Source organism: Octopus sinensis, linkage group LG1 (genome assembly GCF_006345805.1).
Source record: "Octopus sinensis linkage group LG1, ASM634580v1, whole genome shotgun sequence".
Classification (NCBI taxonomy): domain Eukaryota; kingdom Metazoa; phylum Mollusca; class Cephalopoda; order Octopoda; family Octopodidae; genus Octopus; species Octopus sinensis.
In genome coordinates, this window is record NC_042997.1 from 197,967,833 (window position 1) to 197,991,104 (window position 23,272).

General features: G+C 36.5%; 1 long non-coding RNA gene across 1 annotated transcript in view; it reads left to right on the forward strand.

Annotated features, from left to right (window-relative positions):
- Positions 1 to 18,870, forward strand: part of LOC118765784 — a 53,665-nt gene extending 34,795 nt beyond the window's left edge. Inside the window, exons 2-4 of the long non-coding RNA XR_005001667.1 lie at positions 8,081 to 8,214; positions 11,875 to 11,966; positions 17,847 to 18,870. This is a non-coding gene — a long non-coding RNA (uncharacterized LOC118765784). The remainder of the gene's footprint in view (positions 1 to 8,080; positions 8,215 to 11,874; positions 11,967 to 17,846) is intronic.
- Positions 18,871 to 23,272: the final 4,402 nt, after the last annotated feature.

The following is a 23,272-nucleotide window of genomic DNA, read 5'->3' on the forward strand; positions in this document are numbered from 1 at the left end:
AACATACACACACACACAACACACATATATATATATACATATATACGACGGGCTTCTTTCAGTTTCCGTCTACCAAATCCACTCAGAAAGCATTGGTCGGCCCAGGGCTATAGCAGAAGACACTTGCCCAAGGCGCCACGCAATGGGACTGAACCCGGAACCATGTGGTTGGTTAGCAAGCTACTTACCACACAGCCACTCCTGCGCCTATAGATACATTTATATACATATATCCATATGTATGCATATAGATATGTGTGCGTGTGTTTATATATATATATATCTTTTTCCCTTTTTCCTTGAAGAATAAAGAATAGAAAGTCCTTGGTATAATATTATATATATGAAAAATTTAATGGAATGGTTTTTCTGATAATTTTCCACTGTGATAATTAAATGTTCGCCTAATAACTTATGAACATCTAATTATCAAAGCGGGAAAATCACCAGAAAAGCAAATTCTATTCATCTTTTGATGTATATTTATTTATCTATCTATCTATCTAGACACACAGAGACACAGACACAGACAGACAGACAGACAGACACACACACACCACACACACACACACACACACACACACACACACACACAATATATATATATAAGTGTATGTATATATATATGAATTAGAAAAATAACACCTTTTATCAATTCAGTAATGAAAAATTAAATTATACCATTTAGAAAAATTACGTCTGTAAGTTTTGAATAAAATTCCCTCATATTATCATTTTATTATTATTATTATTATTTATTATTATTATTATTATTATATTATTATTATTATTATTATTATTAGTACTATATTATTATATATATTATAATATATATATATATATTATATAATACATATATATATGTATGTGTGTGTATGTATATAGATGCACAGTGCAACATTGTCCGTTTTTCGGTCCCTGCTTTTGTATACATTCGATGCTTTCTTCCAATGAATCTAATGCTCTTAGCTTAGTTTTTCCTTGGGGCTTGCCAGATTGGAGCAATCTCAAGATTAATCGGCCGAAATTGCGAGGATGAGTGAACTGGGGCAAGGTGAAATGAAGTGTTTCGCTCAAGAAAACAACGCGTCGTCCGGTCCAGGAATCGAAACCACAATCTTGCGACCATGATGCTGACACCCTAACCACTAAGCCACGCGCCTCCACACACACACACACACACACACACACACATATATATATACATATACAGAGAAAGAGAGAGAGAGTGAGAGAGAGAAATATATATATATATAGATAGATAGATACTCTTTTACTCTTTTACTCTTTAACTTGTTTCAATCATTTGACTGCGGCCATGCTGGAGCACCGCCTTTACTCGAGCAACTCGATCCCGGGTCTTATTCTTTTATAAACCCAGTACTTATTCCATCGGTCTCTTTTGCCGAACCGCTAAGTAACGGGGACATAAACACACCAGCATCGGTTGTCAAGCAATGCTAGGGGGACAAACACAGACACACAAACACACACACGCATATATATATATACATATATACGACGGGCTTCTTTTAGTTTTCGTCTACCAAATCCACTCACAAGGCTTTGGTCGGCCTGAGGCTATAGCAGAAGACACTTGCCCAAGGTGCTACGCAGTGGGACTGAACCCGAAACCATGTGGTTGGTAAACAAGCTACTTACCACACATCCACTCCCACAGATAGATAGATAGATAGATAGATAAATAGATAATAGATAGATAGATAGATAGATAGATAGATAGATAGATAGATAGATAGATAGATAGATAGATAGATATACATGTACATATATGGGTCTCCGAATCTTGTGATTCTGTTTCTACACTGCACTTAATTCTGTCAACGACCTCCAAAGAGACAGTTGTAATGAACATGGAAGAAGTTCCAACGCGAAACTAAATGATGTTTTTACAATGGGAAACCTTTCTACATTATCTGAAATGATGTATAGCGACACAGTGTATACTTCATCTAGCGTGGGAAAATTAAATTACTGCATTTAAGGCTGGATGCGCACTTAATTGTCGGATGTAAGATGCATCACTTCTAATTTCATTAGTGTAAATTATTTTAAGTAAATGGCGTTTCTACTTAACTAATTACTGAACACGTTACTAGTGACTGGCCGGTGTAGTGGCTTTTATGTGGACAGCTGACCTGCTAGAAATAACAGTGAAATTTTCCTCATGTTCATTCTACCGCTCTAAAAATGAAATACGTTGGATCTAGTATTGTCAAAGGTATATTATGCGTGAAAGAAGTCAGAATGATCGAGTCTGAAATGCATTTGACCATTTGCCTGCTTGATCAGGGTTGATTTGTTGCTATATATCCTCATCAACAACAACAACAGCAACAGTAGCAGCAGCAGCAACAGAAACAACAGCAGTAGCAGTTACAACAACAACAACAGAAAAATGGAGTATTCTTTTATTCGTTTATTCTTTTACTTGTTTCAGTCATTTGGCTGCGGCCATGCTGGAGCACCGCCTTTTAGTCGAATCAAAACGACCCCAGGACTTATTATTTGTAAGCCTAGTACTAATTCTATCGGTCTCTTGTGCCGAACCGCTAAAGTACGGGAACCTAAACACTCCAGCATCGGTTGTCCAGCGATGTTGGGGAGACAAACACAGATACACAACACACACACACACACACACACACACACACACACACACACACATACACACACACACACACACACACACACACACACCATATATATATATATATATATATATACGACGGGCTTCTTTCATTTTTCTGTCTACCAAATTCACTCACAAGGCTTTGGTCGGCCCGATACTATAGTAGAAGACACTTGCCCAACGTGCCACGCAGTGGACTGAACCCGGACCATGTGGTTGGTAAGCAAGCGACTTACTTCTACAGCCAGTATGCGGAGATGAAATTTATATTTAATTGCTGAATCTTTTACTGGTTTCAGCCATTTGTTGTTCCCTGAAGATTTCAATTAGCCAGGGCTTATAATCTCTAGTTTTCAGTTAAGAGTCATAGATTACTTAGTAGAACTGATACACATAATGGAAAGATGTCTTCAATTAAATGACTTAAATTTAAATTTCATACAGTGCACTTTCTTTTTCGATTGTAATTATTCAGCAAAGAAAGCGCTTGCAGTGGATTTAAATGCAAAACACTTAAACCGATAACATGATTATTTTATATGTACTTATATTGAGTATGTTATCACGATTAAACCTTACTCCAAGTTTTAGTACATATTTAGGTGGATTATATGTTATATTAACATTTTAATAACACAGTTTAGTAGAATAAAAATTGCCTTTATTATCGCCCAAAGGCTCTGAATTGGTGTTGTTTGGTAAAGATTCCGTGTAGCAAAATAGATAAGAATTTATCGCAAATAAAAGATGATCTGATATGGATTGCAGGCAAGTAGCGTTGAATTGTAGAGGAAATTGTTCAGTGCATAATCTATATACACAATAAATCGCCTCCAGTGGATTTAGACCCAAACCGTATTAGCTGATATTCCAGTACCTTATCAAATAATATGGTATGAAAACATTTATTTCCTGTGTCTGTTTTATAGAATGCTATACAGAATGAATAATCATCATCATTGTTCGACCGTAGTCGAGATAAAATGGAATTTACCATGCTACGCCAGAATTCACGGTCCATCATGGCATTACGGAGGTCCTGTTGCTGGATGCCTGTATCCCTGAAGATTACATCATGGTAGGAGAGTGTGCGCCCTCTGGTATTGCGAGTAGATGGCTTCCAGAGAAGAGTAGAAATTACTTCTTTTTCAGCTCTACAACAATGTCCAGCAAACTGGACTCTCCTAAATTTCACAAGAGATGACACAGGTGGTAGTTTCCCATATATTTGCATTTTGGTTGGATGGCGCCTCCACGAGAGATTTTGAGCTCTCATAAGGAGGCGAGTGTAGGTTCCATCCAACCGCCTCTCAAGCTTTTTTGATAACGTCCAGGTTTCTGAGCCATATAGTAGAATTGGTTCGACTGTGGCTTTGAAGATTTCAAGTTTGAAGTCTCTACTTAGATTTGATGACCAGATCTTATGCATGTCATTACAGGCTGACCAGGCCATACCCTTTCTAGTTAGAAAGTCTTTTCCAGATGATGATATGTATGATCCAAGATATTTGTAATCAGAAACCATATTTAAGGGCGCATTGTTGAGAGTATGGATGATGCAATCACTGTTGGACAGGCACTTGTTTATGTATTCAGTTTTGGCCTCATTGAGGTAATAATAATGGAAAACGAAGTCTACCAGTTTGGGATATATTATTGATTAAGGTATCGAGAAAGAATTTCAAGATCGATTATGTACCATGTATATAAAAATAATGGCAGTTTACCTACCACATCCTATATTGTTTCTCCTGGTTATATTATTTTCAATTATGAGTTTAAGTGCAATATAAACTGAATGAATATTTACGAATATTTACGAAAATTCTAATCAATAAATAAATTTCGGTCAAGGATGGAGTCATTATTCAGTCATTAGACTTCATAAAAAATGAAATCAGAAAAAGCATTTATCTCAAAACCTACCGTCTTCCGTAAGGGAAGGAATCATTGGAAACTTGTATAATTCTCAAAAGTAGTCGAAGATGGAAAGACCTTGGACTGTATTATATTTGTCTTGACAGTTATGGCATAGTTCCAGGGCACTTCCTCTTGTACTACTTTTGAAAATCATGAAATTATGAAATCGGTTAGTTGAATGTAAATACATTTTAATGAATCTAAGTGCATTTTCAATTTCTTCATGTGTGTACATGTTTGTATATATTTATATACATACATATATATTCGCATATGTATGCATAATATATATATATATACATACATGCATATAAATATATAGACGCAGGTGTAGCTGTGCGGTAAGAAGCTTGCTTCCCAACGATATAGTTCCAGGTTCAGTCCCTCTGCGTGGCACCTTAGGAAGGTTTTGTCTACTATACCCACCGGCCTTGTGGGTGGATTTAGTAGACGAAACTGAAAGAAGCCCGTCATATATGTATATACATGTGTGTGTGTGTGTATGTGTGTGGCTTCTTGTCTGTGTTTGTTCTTCTCAACCATCGTTTAACAACCAACGTTGGTGTATTTATGTGCTCGTAACTTAGCGGTTCGGGAAAAATTTCCAATATAATAAGTATCATTTCTACAAAGAATATGTCCTTGAGTCGATTTCTTCGACCAAAAAGCCCACCGAATATATATATATACATATAAACACATTATTGGTGAATTGAAGAAATGGAGCTGAACGCAGATTGAACAGAAATCGTTTTATTTCATTCTACACACGTGTTTCGAAAGGCACAAATTACCAAAATCCGATTGAATAATGGGACCATATTGTGTCTTTCTCTTCAGGAAGAAAAAAGGAAATCCGTTGGAAAAACAAAACAGAACAAGGCAAGAGCAAAAAACAAATCGAACTGTGCTCCTAAGAGCCCATGGCGAAACTAAGAGCCATGGGCTCTTAGGAGCACAGTTCGATTTGTTTTTTGCTCTGCCTCTGTTCTGTTTTTGTTTTTCCAACGGATTTCCTTTTTTCTTCCTGAAGAGAAAGACACAATATGGTCCCATTATTCAATCGGATTTTGGTAATTTGTGCCTTTCGAAACACGTGTAGAATGAAATAAAACGATTTCTGTTCAATCTGCGTTCAGCTCCATTTCTTCAATTCACCAATAATGTTTTAATTTCAATTATCCGCACCACGCACGGTTGCAACGCCAGATGGTTGTACCTCCAACCGTGCTGTTCACTGCTGTGATTTTTGCTACTAAGGTATCGGTTAAACTTTTGATTAATCTACTACAAGATTATTCATCTTTCTATTTCACATAATATATACATAATATATATATATATATATATATATATATATATATATATATATATACATATATGAATTAAATATATTTATATATGTATGTATGTATGTATGTATGTATGTATGTATGTATGTATGTGTGTGTGTGTATGTGTGTGTGTGTGTGCATATACTTATATGCAGACACAAATATTGGAAATATTTATTGGGTTTCATCGGTAAGTTATAAGAGAATCTCTAAAACTGCTGAGCGGACGAAAAGATGTCATATTTAATGTGAAGACCTGGTCTGAATAGTAACAAGTCGTCATGTGGTAATGTTGAGCTGGGTGACAGATTATGTCTTTCGAATACATAAAATGTAGACAAACATGAAAAGAAATATATAACTTTGATGTCGTAATCAAAGGTTTTATAAAATCAAGTCTGTCTTAGGTGGGGTTGAACAACATGTGTTTATAGATTCCGAAAAAAGTTACAAGTATACTAGACAATGAAGAGAGCTTCTTTCGTTCATACCTCCGAAGTGCTTCTGGTAAAGACAGTTATAGAAGTGGTCTGGTCTACAGCAACTATATTAGTATCAATGTTGATCTATCGTTAATACTGGCGCAAATATTCGATCAATGTGTGTATGTATGCATGCATGTATGTATGTATGTATGTATGTATGTATGTATGTATGTATGTATGTATGTATGTATGTGTGTGTGTGTATGTCTGTATTATGTATGTAATGTTGTGTATGCATATATGTATGTATCTGTTTATCTATCTATCTATTTATCTACCTATCTATCTATCTATCTATCCATCTATCTCTTTCTCTGTATATATATATATATATATATATATATATATATATATATATATATAATATATACTTGGAATGAATGCGTCGCGCTCAATTATAACACACACACATACACACATATATATATATATATTATTTGTAATATGTGACATTTATGCGGTTGCCATGATAAAACTCCGAGTTTCGGATGCACGGGCTTGAACCTGCACCGGTATCTCTTCAGTGATCGAAACTGAAGAGATGCCGGTTCTGGTTTCCTCCTGGACATCCGAAACTCGGAGTTTTATCATGGCAACCGAATAATTGTTACATATTATATCTACAAATAAATTCCTCTATTTACATAATATCGAGGTCTCTTTCATTCTTTTGCTGTCTTACCATTACTGCTAATATATATATATATATATATATATATATATATATATACCGATAGAATATGTACAAGGCTTACAAAGAATAGTTCTCCAGCATGGCGCAGTAAAATGACTGAAACAAATGAACGTAAAAACAATATAGATGAGAATACACAAACACACACACACCTATATATATATTTATAGTATTTTATACATAAATATAAGTGGGAACCACTATGGGGAAACCCTTACGCTAGAAAGAGATCCGCTACGGTCTCAACCACTAAGAATTGTTCTCCAGAAAATTTAGCACACCAGAAATGTAAGCGAGCAAGACATGAAAAATAACAAAAATAAAGATTAATCACACACAATTGTTTCACTATCAATAAATTACGTAATTTTACTTACACAACTTATCTGTAGATCTTCAGTGTGATCCTCTTTGCAAGATATAATTTGTAGAACTATACGTCAGATATCAACATGAGTTTGAAAATGCATGTAGTTCCACCTATTATATTTGCGGTTTTTTATTGATTCAAGGGGGCCCAGAGCCCCTCTAGGTTTGTGTGATTGGCTTTTAATGCCCAGCTGCATGCACTGCAGGCTGTTGTGCTTAATAAACATACATTTTGTCGTGAAATTCCGGCTACTAGGAAACCATTTTTCATTGTGAAAAAACGAGTGCTTTTAGCCCTCACTTTCTTTCAAATTTTTAATAAAATTTTCCTTTTTTTAAAAAATTCCTCATCTTTAAATGTGGCCTAAGTAGACCCAAATGAAATCGGGTTATAATACTAGTTTCATTATATTTAGATATGAAACTTCACTTTTTGACAAAAGTAAATGAAACGATTTAAAACTCAGAGAAACTTCTTTTCTATGTAACAATGGTGTTTGTAATACTCTTTTGTAGATAAATATATTGTCATAATATTTGCTTGTTTGTTTTTTTGTTGTTGTTGTAGTTGTTGTTATCGTAATACTGACATATGTTCTGATGCGATACCTAAATTTATTCTCAGCAAGATGAAGATGTCAACATTGATTCTGTTGCTGGCCTTCTTTCTCATCATGATGATGTTGTTGCTGCTGACTCTGATGATAGGAATTATAACGAAGGTTTTCTACATGGCTTCAGAATAATAACTCATTATAGGTAACGAACACCACCACTGTACACACGAGCTCTTTCAATCATATATATTTATATGCATATATATATATATATATATATATATATATATATAAACACACGCACACACACACACTGACACACATACACACACACATACATATGTGTATATAAGTATATATATATATATATATATATGTATGTGTGCATATATGTATGTATATATGTATATACATATATGTAATATATATATATATATATATATATATATATATATATATATATATATGTATATATATGTATATATATACATACATATATACATATATATATATATATAATATATATATATATATATGTATATATGTATAGATATATATGTATGTGCATATATATATGTATATATATGCATGTGTATATATATGTATGTACATATATATATATATATATATATGTATATATATGCATATATATACATATGTATATATATGTATAGATATATATGTATGTGCATATATATATGTATATATATGCATGTGTATATATATGTATGTACATATATATATATTATATATATATATATATATATAATATATATATATATATGCATATATATACATATGTATATATATGTATATATATACATACATATATACATATATATATACATTAATCATATTCTTGCACAACAAAGTTGCTCGGTAATGCAAGCACGAGAGACACATTTATAGCTAATACGCACATTTCCGATATGCAAACCATAATTCCTTGTCTCACGTATCACTTAAAACCTTTTTCCTTCTGCCAAATATCCAGATAAATCAATCTTAGAAGCTTTTCTAAATCCCTCATTCAAAAGACAATCACCGATTCTTCACAAAGAAAACAGAAAGCCGCATTCTAAATTAGTTTTAATTCATTACGTTCACAGATTTGGTAAATGCAATGCATAATATATTTGCTGTAGAGTCGGTTTCTTTCTAATTCACGAGAGAAAAATACAGAGAAGAATATGGAAGATTGACATAAAATAATGATAATGGAAAGGAATTACTTTCACTAAATCTTGATTTTCAGTTAAAGTATGATACTTGAGAGAAGTGTGTGCAACACAGACGTAGATACGAATACTGCTGAATTGCTTACGGAGGATTCCTGAAAGGAATACATACCATCATATATAGTGTGGCATGTTCCCATGTGTGGTGTATGAAATGAACGGATAAATTTATTTAGAGAAAGGTAGTTAGGTAGATATAGTAGTAGTGGAAGATAGAGAAGCACATATAAAATTTTATTCGATCGACAATTGAATGTGGAGTGTTTTATTTTTGCTGGTATGGATGGAAGCACACGTCGGTTATGACGACGAGGGTTCCGGCTGATCCGAATCAACGGAACAGCCTGCTCGTGAAATTAACGTGTAAGTGGCTGAGAACTCCACAGACACGTGTTCCCTTAACGTAGTTCTCGGGGATATTCAGCGTGACACAGAGAGTGACAAGGCCGGCCCTTTGAAATACAGGTACAACAGAAACAGGAAGTAAGAGTGAGAGAAAGTTGTGGTGAAAGAGTACAGCAGGGCTCACCATCATCTCCTGCCGGAGCCTCGTGGAGCTTTTTAGGTGTTTTCGCTCAATAAACACTCACAACGCCCGGTCTGGGAATCGAAACCGCGATCCTATGACCGCGAGTCCGCTGCCCTAACCACTGGGCCATTGCGCCTCCACAGTGACGGTGGTGCCGTGCTTATGACATTTGCTGCCACTCCTGTATCGGTGCAAAAGATGCAGTTGATGTCCAGTTTGACAGTTTATGGCGCAATGCTTGCAGTTATTGCATAAATGGGAGGGAAATTTCGAGAGGATTTCAATCTTGGGGAAAGAAGACTGGACAAAGTGCTTCGGGCGGAGACTGAAAAGTGAAATATAATTTGAGTAACAAGTGATTCGGTTGTGTCTAAGTGAAGATATGAAACTTGCTATTCTGGAAGAGCAGAAGTCACTGTCATTGAGGAATTAATTAAAGGAATTAATAGTGAATTTCTGTTTGATATTACAAAGTATTAGTGTGTAAATTCACGACAATCAATCGAATAACCCCATTCTTTTAGCTTCAGTCTTGTATATAAGTAATTACCGCTTCGAGTTTTAGAAATCATTAGGGCCGGTTATCCAGTTTTCATAGCCCATAAGAGACCAAGATCACAACGCTTCCCCCTAAATGGAAGGACACATCACGTGATTGACCCGGCTATTGGGTGTTATTATACATCGCTGGTTACAATGCGCCTTGCATCGGTTTTTAGCTTTCGAATGATACCACCCCACTTGACTAGAGGAGCAGGCCAGCATTACCCCACGATCAGAAGGCGAGTCCCTCACAGGGTGTACCTATTTACAGCTGAGTGGACAGGAGTAATTTGAAATGAAGTGTTTTGCTCAAGAACACAACATGTCACCCTGTCTGGGAATTGAAACCACGATCTCAGGATCGTGTGTGCGATACGCCTAACCACTATGCCACGTGCCTTCAATTACATATTATATACGATGCGATATTTAGAACTCTTTCGTGGCTTTTTCCTCCTGATTGAAGATTAACTGCTCAGTCTCATTTCTGACAGACACACTCCACTAATGCTCCATATTTATTTAGAGTATATGGCATGAGCGACCTCTATATTTAGATTTTAGCATGTATTAAGGGTAGAGATTGAGTAATTTTACTTCTTCGCGACCTCAGGTGACGATATAACGATATATCGCTGTATATCATTTTTGAAGATTATTTTCTTTCCACCGTTAATATATTTCTTTTACTGTTTAGATATATTTGAAATCTATTGCTCTAAATCTTATTGTTCTATAGTTGAAATGTATTGTTTTCATTCCTGATATCATTATTTGAGGGATAATGGTATCATGCAACATTTGATATTGCCTTTGCATTTGTCCTTATTTCATTTATATTTTGAAAGAAAATAAATCAATTGCTGTATTTCACATTGATCATTTATGTTCTTCTTGCATAAAACGTCTGCAGACAAATTCTCAGTGACCAATACTTTCGTTTTATGCCTCGCCACAAAATATTTCTACTATTACACCGCTGACGAATATTTTATCAGTATCCTCTATGATACAGTATGATCTATATCTGAAAACATGGATATTATATAATTTAAATTCTTGTTTCTTTGTGGCGATCACTATTTATAATAGATAAATTTAATGATATCTTTCGGCTATGTTGCCTTCTTTCTTAGTACTTCTCCCTTCTGTGTGCTCATCTTCAGATACCTAATTATGGACATATCTATGCATGCTGTATACTTTCATGTTTCATTTGCCTTTAATATATCTTCCAACTTATATCTTAAACTTTATTTTATATTTCATCTGACACCGAATTGCTCATCGTACCACTTGTCTGTAACTTTGAATCCACAAATGAAGTTAACTTTCCAATGCACTCTTTTACCGATACAGTCGAGCCTGCATCAATACTCTTTATGTGTTAGATTGCTGCACTCATTTAGGAGATGATTAATACTTTCGTCTCCTTTTCCATAGGTTCTGTGTTTGCTCTCCGTTTAAGTTTCATTAAACGTTCTCTTTATAAAATGTTTTTAATAGTTTGTTCCTGAGCTGATATAATCAGCGGTTCAGTTTCTCGTTTCAGGTTTCCGTCCGTCAACTACAACCAATATTCTTTACTTCCAACATCCTTGGTTTCTTTCAAGAATTATCCGTGTAATTTCTGTCTCTTTCCAGGTATTTGTCCCGTCGTACTCCTTTCCATTCTTGAATTCTCGCACTGTTACGGTGACTTCTTTGATATTTCTAACCGCAAATAATATATCTCCCTACGCACAGCATAGTTTTCCAAATCTAAAATCACAGTTCTTATAGAGTTTCCTGCATTTAACAAACCGCTATCTCCTTCCTGATTTTTTAAATGGAAACCGTCGATATCACTTTTAGGGTGTTGTGAGTTATGTATTATTAGTAGTAGTGTCCTAGATCTTTTATCCAATTCCTTTAACTCTGTTTTTGTTCACTTTAGTAAGGAAACAAAGTATCTCAACACCAGAAGGACCCATGTACTGCTAACTTCGATGACATAATCTTCATTTAGTTGTATTTCGAGTACTGTACCTCCCCAAAGCTTCCATTCTACTCTTTGGAGCATTTCTCCTTCCTTCCATTAACTTATCATCCATAAGGCGGTGAGCTGGCAGAATCGTTAGCACGCCGGGCGAAATTCTTAGCGGTATTTCGTCTGTCTTTACGTTCTGGGGTCGATATAATCGACTTAATCCGTTTGTCTGCCCTTGTTTGTCCTATCTGTGTTTAGCCCCCTGTGGGTAGTAAAGAAATAGGTATTTCGTCCGTCGTTACATTCTGAATTCAAATTCCGCCGAGGTCGACTTTGCTTTTCATCCTTTCGGTGTCGATAAAACAAGTACCAGTTGTGTACTGGGGTCGATCTACTCGACTGTCCCACCTCCCCCCAAATTTCGGGCCTTGTGCCTAAAGTAGAAAACATTAACTTATAACCTTGCTGCTCACCAAGCAACTTATATTCTTCCTCATCAGCAATTTAATGTTAACACATTATAATATCTTTATGTTATCAGATTTAATATTTCTATCTCTCTTCATAATTTAAACGGCGAACCTATTTAATCTTACACTGCAACATCAATATCCTTACCAAATATTCTTACTTCTTCGATAAGAGAATCCATATTGGTGCATTGTCTGAGAACATCTCTGTATTGCAGAAGATTGATTTTCTAGCTAGTTCAGAGGCAAGTCTTATTGTATCAGTAAGCTTGTCGGAAGAGTTAACGGAATTGCGAAAATCTATGGTGAAGCATCCTCGCCGTCTTTTCAAAAATCCAACAATTTTCTTCTGTATTTTAGTCCTATTTCCAGATATTCCATTGCGTAAGAAAATACCCGTCAATTTTCTCACCACCAGTGTCCTTAAGCCCCCCAAATCGAACAGTTTTAGTATATCATGGCACGCGTTCTTGTAATCTACCCCACAACCAGCTAATTTCTTTCTTATTCGTACATCACTTCATATCCTACTGTCGACACAATAGATTGGAAGTTCTTCTGCACCCCTTTTGGCCCATCCGTTAATAGTTTCTCCTATTCAATAAAATTATGCAACTCATCTGTTATGGAGCAGGTTGGCAATTTCCAAACCAATGGCAAGCAATAATAAGCCTATAACTACTAACTTCCACTCACTTTTCTTTGTTCATTTGTATTAACACTTTCTCCTTTTCCTTTATTATTATTATCATTATTATTATTGAGTGAGAGAACAGTTAATGCCATCAAAGTGACACTGGAGTAAAATATACGAAGCCCACTATACCCATCATGACTACCCATCTGATAAGGGTACACTAGGTACATGCATCACAACCATATGTACGCGACAGAATGATCTCATATCAAGATAAACAGCGCATGACCTTGCTGGTGGGGCCCCGTTAGAATTTTCTTCAGGTTGAGTAGCCCATATCGCACAAAAGCTCCCCGAATAAGGATTGGTTAAGGATGTTGAACAAAATACCCATGTTTCCGAAGGTGAATTATCCAAACCCCAAAGAATTCCTCTCAACACATGGCTATGATGCTCTCCCACGACTTCTGCTCGTGATCAGAGATGCACATTTCATCATCCACTAAGGGATATGTTCCACTAGTTATGGTCAAGCAACTGACAAGCAAATCTGTGGTATTGAGCAGAATATTTGCTGTAGCCCATCTTTTATACCAAGACAAAACAATGTACATGATAACACTTCCAATCAGTTAAGATGGGAAGCCATGAGAGTCACTGTCTGATACTACATCAGGGTATTTATTATTATTATTATTATTATTATTATTATTATTATTATTATTATTATTATTATTATTATTTCATGTTTGACTTTTGAAATTACATAGAAAGTATTTTGCGTAGGATATGGGAAGTTCCCATAGGCACTATCTTTTGAATTTCCGCCATTTTAGGGTTTCCTGGTATCTGAGCTAGGTAGCTATCAGCCCATTTTGCTATCATTCCCAGGGCACCTATGACAATAGGTATTGTTTTAGTCTTCAGGTTCCACATTTTGCTAATTTCTATTTCAAGATCTTTATACTTGCCTAGTTTTTGGTAGGTCTTGACAGATACATTTATATCGATTGGGACAGTCATATCAATGAGGAGGCATGATTTTTGTCTGAAGTCTTTCAATATAATGTCTGGCCTATTTGCATCTATCTTTCTGTCAGTTTGAATGATGAAGTTCCAGAGGAGTGAGATGTAATCATTTTCAAGCACTGGAGGTGGTTTGTGTTCCCACCAGTTTTTATCATGCGGCAGGTCCAGGTTTTTGCACATTATCCAGTGAATATATTGTGCAGCTCTATCATGCTTGTTGAGATACTCTGTCGGCGCAAGAAGACTGCACATAGAGACAACATGATCAATGGTTTCATTTGTTGTTTACATACATGACATGTTGGGTTACTGCCGTTCTTTAATATGTTGGTCTGGTAGCTCCTTGTAGGTAGGCATTGATCTTGGGCTGCTATGATAAACACTTCTGTTTCTGATTTTATGCCAGAAGACACTAACCATTGATGGGTAAGGGCTTTGTCAACATCGGCATTATTAGCTCTATTTGGGTATTTGCCATTGAGTGGTTTTTCTTGTCATTTATCAGTAAGAGTGTCTAAAGCAGCAGTTTTAGTAGGTTTTTTATGCGCTTAGCTTTCTCTGCGCTTGTTTCCAGTGCGTCTAATTCTGGATTTGTTGTATTTGGAATTTACATATATATTCCTTTACCTGTTTTGTTACTGAGTATGATGCTGTCTTGTTTTCATGTTTTGAGACAAGTTTTAATATCCAGTCCTCAGAGTTTTTCTGGTAGGTGTTTAAGTCCAATTATGGCAATCTTCATTGGTAATTCCAGTTGTAAACTCCAGGGTCATCCTCTATTCTTGACAGGTAAAGTCGTTCTGTATCCGCCTCAGGATGGTGCATTCTATGCATTGTCAACAGTTTACGTATTTTTCTATCAAGATCGCATATTTCAGTAATTGACCAATTAACGATATTGAAACTGTAAATCACAACTGGTATGGATAAAGTATTGATCGCTTCGATCCTATTTTTTGCATTCAACTCTGTCTTGAGTATTGCCCTTACCCTGCGATAACATTCTGCCCCCGTCCTTTTCCTCATCACTGATTTGCTGATTCCATCACCTTCAAATACCTCTAGGTATCTGTAGCTCTCTGATGGTTCTAACTACTTTATGACATTCTGCTGGTCAAGATTAACGTTGGATGTTTTTGTCATTTTCCTTTTGATAACGGTAGCTTTTGCACTTTTACCGAGGCCAAATTGCATCCTGATGTCATCACTGACTTGTTTACCATTTGCTAGTAAGCCTTGTAGTTGTTGGCCATACTTTGCTAATTATTATTATTGTTATTATTATTATTATTTTAATTTTTTATTATTATTATACACACACAACGGATGAGACTGTTGGTAAAGGGGGTTACTCCAGAGCAGTGGAAAACTGCCAGTGTTATCCCTCTGTTCAAAAAAGGTGACCGTACATCGCCTATCAACTATCGCCCCGTAAGTCTTACTAGCTGCATCGCCAAACTGATGGAATCCTCTGAAACTTCTGCAAGTATCACAGCCTCATCCAGCCGTCACAATTTGGATTTATTCCTAACTCCAGCTGCTGTAATCAACTCATTGAGTTTCTTGAGGACATTACCCGAATCACTGATGGTGGCTCCTGGGCGGATGTTGTTTACCTGGACTTTGCTAAGGCTTTTAATTCTGTGCCACACAAAAGACTTATGATGAAACTCTCTGCAATGGGTGTAAGAGATGATCTCTATATCTGTTGAAGTCCTTCATTATCGGCCGAAAAGTTGTCACAGCTCTAGGACAGCACTCTTCACTCTATGAGATGACATCTGGTGTACCACAGGGATCTGTTCTTGTCCTCCTTTTATTTGTTGCATATGTTAACGACATAGAGATGCCAACTTAAAGAATGCCACAGTGCTGAAATATGCAGATGACATCAAGCTGTACCTCGAAATAAAGAGGACAGATCCTGTACACTATAGATCTTTATTGCAAAAAGACCTGGACACAATGCAGCAGTGGATCATGGATTGGCAACTCAAGCTGGCTGTAGACAAATGTGCCACCATTCATTTTGGGAGGAAAAACCCAGCGTCTACTTACTCCCTCCACAACACTAATCTCAAAAATCTTCTTGTGAACGTGATCTGAGCGTTATTGTCGACAGCGATTTGCGTTGGACAAAACACATTGCTAAAATTGCCAAGAAGGCTGAGGGTGTCTTGGCATAACTTACCAAGTCCTTTGTGAGCCGCTCTCCGGCTATCTATCTGAGGCTTTATATAGCTATGGTGCGGCCTCACCTGGAATTTGTATCACCGGTCTGGAACCCCTATCTTGCCCAGGATATTAATCGCCTGGAAGCCGTTCAGCGACGTGCAACCAAGAGAATACCCTCCATCAGGCATTTGCCATATTCTGAACGCCTTACTTCCCTGGGCATGGATACATTGAAACTCCGATGTCTAGCAGCTGACTTTGCAGACACCCATAAAATTATTAACCATCTTACAAACAATAACTCTAAGCACCTTCTCAAACTCCACCTAACACCCGTGGACATGTTTACAAAGTCAGAAAACAACACAGCCCCCATGACTTTCGGAAACATTTTTTCACGCTAAGAGTTGCTGAAGCATGGAACAAACTGCTGGCATCAGTTGTTAGTTGTTGGAGCACTGCATCCTTCAAAACCTCCATGCTTCCTGAGATTCACCAACACTACACCTGATTTTCTCCCCTCCATACACACGCAAGCATGTATCTGACTCATACACTGTTCACTTCCCAGGCATTGTACATTACTGCATATGCTTTATACGCCCGTTTGACAAGTCGTGGTGCACCTGAGCACTGTATACAATAATTTCATTATTATTATATAAAAATTCCTAACACCGGGTTGCAAGAAGTAACCTTAGATACCAAGAACCCTCCTGAGTATCCTAATTGTCCCTAATAACACTGTTTTCTGGAGCTGTACTAAACTGGGTTTTATGCCTATTTCTTCTATCCATCTACTCAAATATTTTTGGGATAGTTCCTAATGCACCTATAGCTACTGGGATATTATTATTGTTACTATTATTATTATTATTATTATTATTATTATTATATTATTATTATTATTATTATTATTATTGTTATCATCATCATCATCATTATCATTATTATTATTATTATTATTATTATTATTATTATTAGACGATACCTTCTTCGTACTGTCTATTTAGCTTTGTGAAGAGTTACGTTAATCCTTTAAAGTATTATTATGATTGTTATTATTATTGTTATTGTTATTATTATTATTATTATTATTATTATTATTATTATTATTATTATTATTATTATCATCATCTTCCTAACTTTTATTAATTACGTTAATGGAGTAGATTGAATTTCTGTTCAATATCTATTATTCTAACGGTACACCAATTGAAATTTGAAATGTTCTCTGTTGCCAGCTTCAGAAGAAATATTTTCATGATAGCAGCATTCAGTTTTTTTGAAACATCGAAATTCAGAAGCTCAGAAGTCCCAATATCTTCCAGAGAACATGGTTGTGCAATGGTGATTGGCGTCAAACATCTCCTGGAAACTACTAATAAGATGGATAAAATGTCCCTTCATGTTATCCCTTCTATCTTCAATATATACTACGAAGATCTAAAAGAAAGAATCTAAATAAAATACAACTAATTTTCCGAAATAACATTTAAATAAAATCTACTATATTTTCATTGACTGCTGAGGGCGCGATCCGCTCACAGAAAGTTCCACAAGAAAACAAGAATCGCATAAAGTTTTCGTTGTATGTACATATTTTGGCGCTAGTCCACTTGTTTGTCATCATGTGATTCGGATGATGAAACGGTATGTGATTATTGTAAGGATTAATAACGGAGTGCATAGCAAATAAAATAAGCAGGTTTGCACACCACACATTATTGACCGAACTCAATGGAGATCTAGACGCAGAAACTTATGAAGACTGGTAAAAGAGTCTGTTGGATATGGTGGAGCTAACTATTCCAATAGTCAGACTAGCTACACTTCACAAAACTCTTCTAGTGTCACTCCGTTTGTTCAATGAGCCAGACGGTAGTTTCTGTGTACAATCCGCCCGAGGTGCCTCTTTCCTTGCTGAAGTAATTTTCAACCCTAAACCCCACGTTTTGAGATATTTAAGCTCCCTGCACACTGTTTAACAGATCTATGAAAGCCCAAAGTGTTGACTGCTGTTTTATGGAAACATTGAAATGTAGCCACAGATGAAATCTGGGTGCTAGATGATGCACCAAGGTGGATGATGGCATAGCAACGTTTATTCTTGACAAACTACACAAACCGTACAATACATACACAAAAGGATATCGTTTTTTATTTCCATATCTCTTGTTGAGAGTATGTGATAAATTTGTATCGTGAACTTTACAATGGAAAAATTAATTAAAATGTTCCCAAATAAAATATCATGTTACTATTTTATGTCTTGCTTGTTTCTCGCCTTTTTTTATGTGTTATATATGAAAAATTAATGATGCGCAGCATGATGGTTAGAGTATTTGACTCATAACCATAAGGTTATTTACTGTAGGTTCAATTCCTGAATCGGGCGTTGCGTTGCGTCCTTAAACAAAGAGAATTTTATTAAGGCGGCGAGCTGGCAGAAACGTTAGCACGCCGGGCGAAATGCTTTGTGGTATTTTCGTCCGCCGTTGCTTTCTGAGTTTAAATTCCGCCGAGGTCGACTTTGCGTTTCATCTTTTCGGGGTCGATAAATTAAGTACCAGTTACGCACTGGGGTCGATGTAATCGACTTAATCCGTTTGTCTGTCCTTGCTTGTCCCCTCTATGTTTAGCCCCTTGTGGGCAATAAAGAAATACAAAGAGAACTTTATTTCTTGTTGCTCCGGTTTACTCAGCTGTAAGAAGTTCCAACCGATAACAAGAGCAGCCTTCCCCTTTCTCTCTCGCTGTCCCATTGTGGATATTCTGCTAGGCCCAAAACTACTTGAAGCAAGAGGATGTTTACACCTGTTCATGTATGTACAGATGACTATAACAACTACCGGACGTAGGTACGCATTCTCGAATCATACTCGTTTACTGGTGACTACTGGCTGGATGCATTAGATCTCTTTCTTTGGTTTTACTTCTTCCCGTCTTTAGACTGCGGCCATGCTGGGGGATTGTGCTGAAGAGGCATTAATCAAAGGAAGCGACTCCAGTATATATTTTTAACCCGGTGCATATTCTATTGGTCTATTTTGCCGAACTGCTAAGTTACGGAAACATAAACAAACCATCACCGGTAAGAAGCGGTGGTGGGGACAGACACACAGACACAGACACACACACACACACACAAGCACACATATATATAAGGCTTTGGTCTACCCCGAGGGTATAAGATAAGACACTTATTGAAGGTGCCATGCAGTGGGACTGAACCCAGAACCATGTAGTTGGGAAGCAAGCTACTTACCACACAGCCACTCCTGCGCCTACAGAAATATTTTCTTAAAGTTTTTGCCTCTGTATAACAACGTAACAGAGGGAACAGAACTGACTTTTAAACCTGCTAGAAATATCAGTCACATCACCTCGAATCACCGTTTTAAAAAAGGGATCTCATCAGTTGATGCATCTCAATACGCCCGACATCTTAAGGACAGATAGGATGAACACTTTCGGAACATCTATCATCTTCGATCTAATCAATCACAATTGAACTAGACTTAGACAACCACAACAAGAAGAACAAGAGCAACGATAACTAATAGGAGTTCCTAAACTTTTTTTTGTCAAAAAAAACCTACAAAAGAAAACAAAAAATGTAGCAACAAAGTATCCCCTTAAAGACGCCAGAGAAAGGTATATTTATTGAGATTGATGTCTTATTAGTCTCCTTACAGTTCTATAGAACTCTCTTTCTCTTACGTTACATCTGCCTCTCTCTCTCATTGTCTCACTTTCTTTCTCTTTTATCTCCTCCTTTCCTCCTCTCTCACTCTCCGCCTCCCTTCTTTGGCTGTGTGGGAATTCGATAAATCTTTGTCGAAACCTGACACTTTACTAAGAGGGACTGTTGTTATTGTTGTTGTTGTTGTTGTTGTTGTTGTTGTCGTCGTCGTCGTCGTCGTCGTCGTCGTTGTTGTTGTTGTTGTTGTCGTCGTCGTCGTCGTTGTTGTTGTTGTTGTTGTTGTTGTTGTTGCTGCTTCTGTTGTTGTTGTTGTTGTTGTTGTTGTTCTTCTTCTTCTTCTTCTTCTTCTTTTTCTTCTCCTCCTCCTCCTCTTCTTCTTCTTCTTCTTCTTCTTCTTCTTCTTATCATCATCACCATCATTACTTACGCGATAAGATGGCAGAATTGTTAGAACACGAAGGTATTTCGCCTGTCTTTACGTTATGAGGTCAAATTTCGTCGAGGTATTTAGTAGTTTTTCTATGCTGCTCTGTAAAAAACTTTACTAGACTTCTTTCCATCTGTACACATTCTTCTACTGCAATTAAGCCTCTTCCACCCTGAACCCTCCTCAAGTAGAGCCGGTTGATATCAGCTTTCGGATAGTGAGCTCCATACATTGTCAACAACTTTCTAGTTTTATGTCAAGTTTCTTTATATCGTTTCTGGTCCAGTCTATAACTCCAACTCCATATTTGATTGAGGGTACTGCTCTTGAATTTATTGCTTTCACTTCTGATTTGACTGCAATAATTTTCGTACCCTTTTTGTGTACTTCCTACAGGTAATTTGTTTAATTTCTTCTTATTTTATCTTATCTGCTTCCAGTACACCTACGTCCTTTCTTAACCGCTCTCATTGTTTGCCTATTTGGTATTTCAACAGGCGGCGAGCTGGCAGAAACGTTAGCGCGCCGGGCGAAATGCGTAGCCGTATTTCGTCTGTCGTTACGTTCAGAGTTCAAATTCCACCGAGGTCGACTTTGCCTTTCATCTTTTCGGGGTTGTTAAATTGAGTACGAGTTGCGTCCTAGGGTCAATCAAATCGCCATGCCCCCTCTCACAAAATTTCGGGCTTTGTGCCTTGAGTAGAAAAAAAATATTTAACAAGGCGAGGTGGTGAGCTGGCAGAAACGTTAGCACGCCGGGCGAAATGCGTAGCCGTATTTCGTCTGTCGTTACGTTCAGAGTTCAAATTCCGCCGAGGTCGACTTTGCCTTTCATCCTTTCGTGGTTGATAGATAAAGTACCAGTTTCCCACTGGGATCGATGTAATCGACTTAATCCCTTTGCCTGTCCTTGTTTGTCCCCTCTATGTTTAGCCCCTTGTGGGCAGTAAAGAAATATATTTGGTATTTCAATTCCAAATGGGCAACTACACCGTACACCTGTTCAGGCAACGTTGACTTGATGGAAGGAGTGAAATACGGCACATACATTTGATCATTATAAACAAACCCTTTGTGCAGGTCGTTCGGCTAAAAGCTGAACGCTCATACGTCGTCTTCGACGGGAGAGTCCATTTGTTTTTTAACCTTTGTATAATATATATATAAATCACTTCCTTTTCATTGTATACCGGGTATACTTACTTATCATTTCATCATATGTCAACCCCCACAATTTATGTCTGTATCTGTATTGTCTCGTTCATCCTTCGCCCTGGTGGAAAAAAAATGAAATCATCATCATCATCATCATTTTTATTATTATTATAAATATTATTATTTTTTTATGTTTGACTTAAACAACATGTTGGAAGTTCATGTTGGTGTTATGCCTAGGGTGCCATATATTTGGTTTTTACGTAGTGTTATTATTATTATTATTATTGAGTGAGAGAGCAGTTCATGCCATCAAAGTGACACTGGGGTAAAATATATGAAGCCCAATATACCCATCATGACTACCCGTCTGATAAGGGTACATCAGGCACATGCATCACAACCATATGTGCGCGACATGGTGATCTCATGTCAAGATAAACAGCACATGACCTTGCAGGTGGGACCCAGTTAGAATTTTCTTCAGGTTGAGTAGCCCAGCCCGCTCAAAAGGTCCCTGAATAAGGGTTGTTTAAGGATGTTGAAAGAACCACCCATATTTCCAGAGGTGAATTATTCAAACCCCAAAGAATCCCTCTCAACACATGGCTATGATGCTCCCCCACTACTTCTGCTCGTGATCAGCCACTAAGGGACATGGTCAACTGGTTAAGGTCAAACAACTGACAAGCAAATCTGTGGTATTGAGCATTATTATTATTATTATTATATTATTATTATTATTATTATTATTATTATTATTATTATTATTATTATTATTATTATTATTTGTAGTAGTAGTAATAGTGGTACTATATAATTAAAATGAGTTAAATTGATTTTGTGTAATACAGTTCCTTATTGGTGTTTTCTCTACGGTTTTATGTGCTGCTTAACCCCAGGTCAGCCCTGATCGGACGGACATATGAATAAAAGAATTCCAGTCATGACTTATAAAATATCTCCATCAGAAACTTATTAACACAATAGTGTCTAATAAAGTGATTTCATTGGAAATTGACTCAGAATATTGATAACGTCCAGTACTATGCACTAAATTTTATGATGCAGTTTATTTCTCCAAATATATATTAGGTTCAGTATTCTATCATCAAATAGCCATCCAGTATGGTTTTACGTGAAGTGAAATTATAATCGATAAATGTCATAAGAAATATGGTAGGTTTTTCTCAAATTCTTGAATAACATTCGAAATCAATAATTGTGAACTAACGATGACAGTAAAACATAGAGGTGCGTCTTACATGTAAAATGAAAGCGGACAGCTATTTATAGCCGAGTACAGGACTTAACAAAAGGGTAGAAATAAACACAAGTATATTTTAAGAGTTGTAAACAAAATATCTCAGGAAAACAATTGT